The following is a 7,389-nucleotide window of genomic DNA, read 5'->3' on the forward strand; positions in this document are numbered from 1 at the left end:
CACAACAACTGACTGCAAGGTGTGTGCACATAATCTGTATGCAAGTTTTCAAGGTGTCCCACAGCAAATTCCTGATATTCTGCAATACACTTTTTAAAAATAATGTTTTTTTCAGCAGGCACATTCTCTCCTAAAAACAAAAATTGCATGCGTATATCTCTAGTTTGGAATACCATAGGCTTGCATGCATACTCTCATGGGTCACTCAAGTTTTTTGGACCCTATTGCACTCTGTTTTCGTGCTGCTTTTAGTATATGGCCCATATTACAGAAGTCTACCATCTTTGAGTATTTGAGGCTCCTTTGTAAGTGCTTTAAATTTTTTCCTTGAAGAGCTATATAATAAAGGGGTCCGGGAAAGATTGCATTTATGGAAGATAAAAGAAGGCCCACTTGTCTCACCAAATGCTGTAGAGAAACCTGATGTTTTACTCATGTTATCCTTAGTTCGTTTTTGTTAGACCTTGCATTCTTAAGGTGGTCCCAACCCCACCTTATTGCTTTTCACCTCCGCATTTTGCTGTATCTTTTTGTTGGCCTTAGGACTCTGATCACTTTATCGCTACTAATCAGTGCTGAAGTGCACGTGCTTCTTCCCTAATCATGTGTATAATTGGAGTATACCTGACTGACAGATTTAATTTACTTGAAAGCCCCTTGTAAAGTGGTATACCATATACCCAGGGACTGATTGTGCCGCCCAAAGAAATAGCATTTCAAACCTGTCTCAAGCCTGCTACTGCAGTGCCTGTGCTGCAGTGTACTGCCACTACGACTTGGCATTTAAAACTACTTGCCAAGCCTTAAACTCCAATTTTATTACATATCAGTAACCCCTAAGGTAGGCCCTAAGTAGTCCTAGGGGCATCATGCTATGTAAGTAAAAGGTAAGACATGTACTGTGGTAGTTTGTATGTCCTAGTAGTATCAAACAGTCTATTACATTTTTCACTACTGTGAGGTCTGCCCCTCTCATAGGTTAGCATTGGGTATTCCCTTATACTTTTTGGGGGGTAATTCCATATCAGAGAGGAGAAGCTTTATTTATTTATTGATAAATCCTATCTACTGGTGAGGTTGGATTTAATCTTACTATTGTATAAATGCCATTTTTAGAGAGTGAGCATTTCTCTGCACTTACTGCTCTATTTGCATGAAAACCTGTCTTCAATTGACGTCTGGATTGGGCCGCGAGACAGCTACATATGTGCATTCCCTGTAGACAGCCACAACACAGGTCACTCAACTGCAACTGCATTCATCTGCATTCTGATTGGCCTGGGGTGAGCTCTGCTCCCCTTACCGCAAATTTGTTCAAGAACGATAATTTATGTCAGTAAGTACAGTATACCTACATCTTATAATCATGTGTGTTTAAATAATTTGACGTTAGATCGTTTAAATATTGAAAAGGATCTGTTTTTAATAGACATTTTACAAAAACTACTGGTACATTTGGGAATTCTGTAAAGGAAAAACCCAACTGCCGTGACATTGCCAACCACAATGCCGTGACTCGGATTTGAACCGAGGTTGCTGCGGCCACAACGCAGAGTACTAACCACTATACGATCACGGCGAGCTACTTGGGCTCAATAACGTACAGTGACATGAAGAAATTATAATTCGGAACACTCAGGGCTACTCCTGTGATAGGCTGAATGTGTTCATTGCTTCCTCATTCCTTATACAAAGGCTTTATCTCCTCAGTGGTTGATAGGCTGAAACCGTTTCCTGGCCGCCTGCTTGTGAACTGGCAGGAGTCAAAGTCCACACATACACTGGTGGGCCTGTGATGGGACACCAATGCAGAGAAACACACCTGGCGCAGATATTCTATTCTGTTTATTAGACCTGCATCTCCCCTGTACCTCCTCAAGCCATCTTTATGTGAAGCAAGAAAGAGTTAAGGAACGGTCCATCTACACTTTTATTGGGAGGATGCTGCCGTGAGCTCCTCCCAGCTAATCACACAAACAGCAGTAAAGCAAGATAACTACACAGTTAGGGGGGACTGCATGGTTAGGTTTTTGAGGAATTATTGAAACTGACCTCAGTGACCCATAATCAGAGCTGTGGCTAATGACTGCATGCCTAATTATGATGAAGCAAGCACCATGGCTCGTAGGGGCCCCACAACACACTTTTCTTAGCTCATTGAATTAAAGTATAAACTTCTGCCATGTGTGAGTGGTAAAGGCTTGTTAATTTTGTTGCTTTTCAAATTCACGTCTGACAACAAGACGAAGGAACATTGGGGCATCAGACGCTTTGGAAAGTAGCCACCAACCGCAGAGAAAGAGAGAAAGAGGGAAAAGGCAGTATGAGGTGTGGAGAAAACAGCAGCAGGTACAAGGAGCTCAAATGAGATTAATGGCGCCTAAATATAGCACGTAAAGGAACAGTTACAAATCTAAGAAAAGGGAAAGAAAAGACTAGGAAAAAACACAGAAAGAGCTTGTAGATGAAATTCTCTTCCAGGAACAGCAGGTTAAGAGAAATTACACAGGGAGCAGTTAAGCTTGTAACACGGGGGAGAATAGAAAAGAAAATGCAGTTTTATGAAGTGTGTTTGCCTAATCCAGCTAGCACTTTTATTTTATTTCTCTATTTGCTTCTTTTATTGGTAAAGTAAGTTTCAAGTGCATGCACAGGTATGACCGAGAGAGCCAGGGTATAATAATTTGAAGCGTTTGCACCAGCGCTAATGAAGGACGAGAGTTATAGCAAAGATATGAAAGGGGGAGTGATAATAAATATGTGATATGGCAATAGTGACACCAAAATAAGCCACCTATTTATAAAACTGACATGGAAGAAATACTATAGGTTAACTTCTGAAATTGTAGCCGATGTTAAAAAGATTCTCGTTGTCGGCAGGATTCGAACCTGCGCGGGGAGACCCCAATGGATTTCTAGTCTATCGCCTTAACCACTCGGCCACAACAACTGACTGTGAGGCATGTGCACATAATTGTATGCAAGTTTTCAAGGTGTCCCACAGCAAATTCCTGATATTCTGCAATGCACTTTTTAAAAATAATGTTTTTTTCAGCAGGCACATTCTCTCCTAAAAACAAAAATTGTATGCGTATATCTCTAGTTTGGAATACCATAGGCTTGCATGCATACTCTCATGGGTCACTCAAGTTTTTTGGACCCTATTGCACTCTGTTTTCGTGCTGCTTTTAGTATATGGCCCATATTACAGAAGTCTACCATCTTTGAGTATTTGAGGCTCCTTTGTAAGTGCTTTATATTTTTTCCTTGAAGAGCTATATAATAAAGGGGTCCGGGAAAGATTGCATTTATGGAAGATAAAAGAAGGCCCACTTGTCTCACCAAATGCTGTAGAGAAACCTGATGTTTTACTCATGTTATCCTTAGTTCGTTTTTGTTAGACCTTGCATTCTTAAGGTGGTCCCAACCCCTCCTTATTGCTTTTCACCTCCGCATTTTGCTGTATCTTTTTGTTGGCCTTAGGACTCTGATCACTTTATCGCTACTAATCAGTGCTGAAGTGCACGTGCTTCTTCCCTAATCATGTGTATAATTGGAGTACACCTGACTGACAGATTTAATTTACTTGAAAGCCCCTTGTAAAGTGGTATACCATATACCCAGGGACTGATTGTGCCGCCCAAAGAAATAGCATTTCAAACCTGTCTCAAGCCTGCTACTACAGTGCCTGTGCTGCAGTGTACTGCCACTTCGACTTGGCATTTAAAACTACTTGTCAAGCCTTAAATTCCAATTTTATTACATATCAGTAACCCCTAAGGTAGGCCCTAAGTAGTCCTAGGGGCATCATGCTATGTAAGTAAAAGGTAAGAAATGTACTGTGGTAGTTTGTATGTCCTAGTAGTATCAAACAGTCTATTACATTTTTCACTACTGTGAGGTCTGCCCCTCTCATAGGTTAGCATTGGGTATTCCCTTATACTTTTTGGGGGGTAATTCCATATCAGAGAGGAGAAGCTTTATTTATTTATTGATAAATCCTATCTACTGGTGAGGTTGGATTTAATCTTACTATTGTATAAATGCCATTTTTAGAGAGTGAGCATTTCTCTGCACTTACTGCTCTATTTGCATGTAAACCTGTCTTCAATTGACGTCTGGATTGGGCTGCGAGACAGCTACATATGTGCATTCCCTGTAGACAGCCACAACACAGGTCACTCAACTGCAACTGCATTCATCTGCATTCTGATTGGCCTGGGGGAGAGCTCCGCTCCCCTTACCGCAAATATGTTCAAGAACGATAATTTATGTCAGTAAGTACAGTATACCTACATCTTATAATCATGTGTGTTTAAATAATTTGTCGTTAGATCGTTTAAATATTGAAAAGGATCTGTTTTTAATAGACATTTTACAAAAACAACTGGTACATTTGGGAATTCTGTAAAGGAAAAACCCAACTGCCGTGACATTGCCAACCAAAATGCCGTGACTCGGATTCGAACCGAGGTTGCTGCGGCCACAACACAGAGTACTAACCACTAAACGATCACGGCGAGCTACTTGGGCTCAATAACGTACAGTTACATGAAGAAATTATAATTCGGAACACTCAGGGCTACTCCTGTGATAGGCTGAATGTGTTTATTGCTTCCTCATTCCTTATACAAAGGCTTTATCTCCTCAGTGGTTGATAGGCTGAAACCGTTTCCTGGCCGCCTGCTTGTGAACTGGCAGGAGTCAAAGTCCACACATACACTGGTGGGCCTGTGATGGGACACCAATGCAGAGAAACACACCTGGCGCAGATATTCTATTCTGTTTATTAGACCTGCATCTCCCCTGTACCTCCTCAAGCCATCTGTATGTGAAGCAAGAAAGAGTTAAGGAACGGTCCATCTACACTTTTATTGGGAGGATGCTGCCGTGAGCTCCTCCCAGCTAATCACACAAACAGCAGTAAAGCAAGATAACTACACAGTTAGGAGGGACTGCATGGTTAGGTTTTTGAGGAATTATTGAAACTGACCTCAGTGACCCATAATCAGAGCTGTGTCTAATGACTGCATGCCTAATTATGATGAAGCAAGCACCATGGCTCGTAGGGGCCCCACAACACACTTTTCTTAGCTCATTGCATTAAAGTATAAACTTCTGCCATGTGTGAGTGGTAAAGGCTTGTTAATTTTGTTGCTTTTCAAATTCACGTCTGACAACAAGACGAAGGAACATTGGGGCATCAGACGCTTTGGAAAGTAGCCACCAACCGCAGAGAAACAGAGAAAGAGGGAAAAGACAGTATGAGGTGTGGAGAAAACAGCAGCAGGTACAAGGAGCTCAAATGAGATTAATGGCGCCTAAATAGAGCACGTAAAGGAACAGTTACAAATCTAAGAAAAGGGAAAGAAAAGACTAGGAAAAAACACAGAAAGAGCTTGTAGATGAAATTCTCTTCCAGGAACAGCAGGTTAAGAGAAATTACACAGGGAGCAGTTAAGCTTGTAACACGGGGGAGAATAGAAAAGAAAATGCAGTTTTATGAAGTGTGTTTGCCTAATCCAGCTAGCACTTTTATTTTATTTCTCTATTTGCTTCTTTTATTGGTAAAGTAAGTTTCAAGTGCATGCACAGGTATGACCGAGAGAGCCAGGGTATAATAATTTGAAGCGTTTGCACCAGCGCTAATGAAGGACGAGAGTTATAGCAAAGATATGAAAGGGGGAGCGATAATAAATATGTGATATGGCAATAGTGACACCAAAATAAGCCACCTATTTATAAAGCTGACATGGAAGAAATACTATAGGTTAACTTCTGAAATTGTAGCCGATGTTAAAAAGATTCTCGTTGTCGGCAGGATCCGAACCTGCACGGGGAGACCCCAATGGATTTCTAGTCCATCGCCTTAACCACTCGGCCACAACAACTGACTGTGAGGCATGTGCACATAATTGTATGCAAGTTTTCAAGGTGTCCCACAGCAAATTCCTGATATTTTGCAATGCACTTTTTAAAAATAATGTTTTTTTCAGCAGGCACATTCTCTCCTAAAAACAAAAATTGCATGCGTATATCTCTAGTTTGGAATACCATAGGCTTGCATGCATACTCTCATGGGTCACTCAAGTTTTTTGGACCCTACTGCACTCTGTTTTCGTGCTGCTTTTAGTATATGGCCCATATTACAGAAGTCTACCATCTTTGAGTATTTGAGGCTCCTTTGTAAGTGCTTTATATTTTTTCCTTGAAGAGCTATATAATAAAGGGGTCCGGGAAAGATTGCATTTATGGAAGATAAAAGAAGGCCCACTTGTCTCACCAAATGCTGTAGAGAAACCTGATGTTTTACTCATGTTATCCTTAGTTCGTTTTTGTTAGACCTTGCATTCTTAAGGTGGTCCCAACCCCACCTTATTGCTTTTCACCTCCGCATTTTGCTGTATCTTTTTGTTGGCCTTAGGACTCTGATCACTTTATCGCTACTAATCAGTGCTGAAGTGCACGTGCTTCTTCCCTAATCATGTGTATAATTGGAGTACACCTGACTGACAGATTTAATTTACTTGAAAGCCCCTTGTAAAGTGGTATACCATATACCCAGGGACTGATTGTGCCGCCGGAAGAAATAGCATTTCAAACCTGTCTCAAGCCTGCTACTACAGTGCCTGTGCTGCAGTGTACTGCCACTTCGACTTGGCATTTAAAACTACTTGTCAAGCCTTAAATTCCAATTTTATTACATATCAGTAACCCCTAAGGTAGGCCCTAAGTAGTCCTAGGGGCATCATGCTATGTAAGTTAAAGGTAAGACATGTACTGTGGTAGTTTGTATGTCCTAGTAGTATCAAACAGTCTATTACATTTTTCACTACTGTGAGGTCTGCCCCTCTCATAGGTTAGCATTGGGTATTCCCTTATACTTTTTGGGGGGTAATTCCATATCAGAGAGGAGAAGCTTTATTTATTTATTGATAAATCCCATCTACTGGTGAGGTTGGATTTAATCTTACTATTGTATAAATGCCATTTTTAGAGAGTGAGCATTTCTCTGCACTTACTGCTCTATTTGCATGTAAACCTGTCTTCAATTGACGTCTGGATTGGGCTGCGAGACAGCTACATATGTGCATTCCCTGTAGACAGCCACAACACAGGTCACTCAACTGCAACTGCATTCATCTGCATTCTGTTTGGCCTGGGGGAGAGCTCCGCTCCCCTTACCGCAAATATGTTAAAGAACGATAATTTATGTCAGTAAGTACAGTATACCTACATCTTATAATCATGTGTGTTTAAATAATTTGTCGTTAGATCGTTTAAATATTGAAAAGGATCTGTTTTTAATAGACATTTTGCAAAAACAACTGGTACATTTGGGAATTCTGTAAAGGAAAAACCCAACTGCCGTGACATTGCCAACCACAA

General features: G+C 40.9%; 3 non-coding genes across 3 annotated transcripts in view; all 3 read right to left on the reverse strand.

Moving 5' to 3' along the window:
* TRNAS-AGA (transfer RNA serine (anticodon AGA)) overlaps window positions 1-9 on the reverse strand; it is an 82-nt gene extending 73 nt beyond the window's left edge. The window contains exon 1 of the tRNA in view: window positions 1-9. This exon is cut by the window's left edge and continues 73 nt beyond it. This is a non-coding gene — a tRNA (tRNA-Ser).
* Window positions 10-1,507: 1,498 nt separating this feature from the next.
* On the reverse strand, window positions 1,508-1,579 carry TRNAH-GUG (transfer RNA histidin (anticodon GUG)). The gene has a single exon. It is a non-coding gene; the product is annotated as a tRNA-His (tRNA).
* A 1,289-nt stretch (window positions 1,580-2,868) lies between these two features.
* On the reverse strand, window positions 2,869-2,950 carry TRNAS-AGA (transfer RNA serine (anticodon AGA)). Its single transcript has one exon. It is a non-coding gene; the product is annotated as a tRNA-Ser (tRNA).
* Window positions 2,951-7,389: the final 4,439 nt, after the last annotated feature.

This window comes from Lissotriton vulgaris, chromosome 1_1 (genome assembly GCF_964263255.1).
Source record: "Lissotriton vulgaris chromosome 1_1, aLisVul1.2, whole genome shotgun sequence".
NCBI classification, from domain to species: Eukaryota; Metazoa; Chordata; class Amphibia; order Caudata; family Salamandridae; genus Lissotriton; species Lissotriton vulgaris.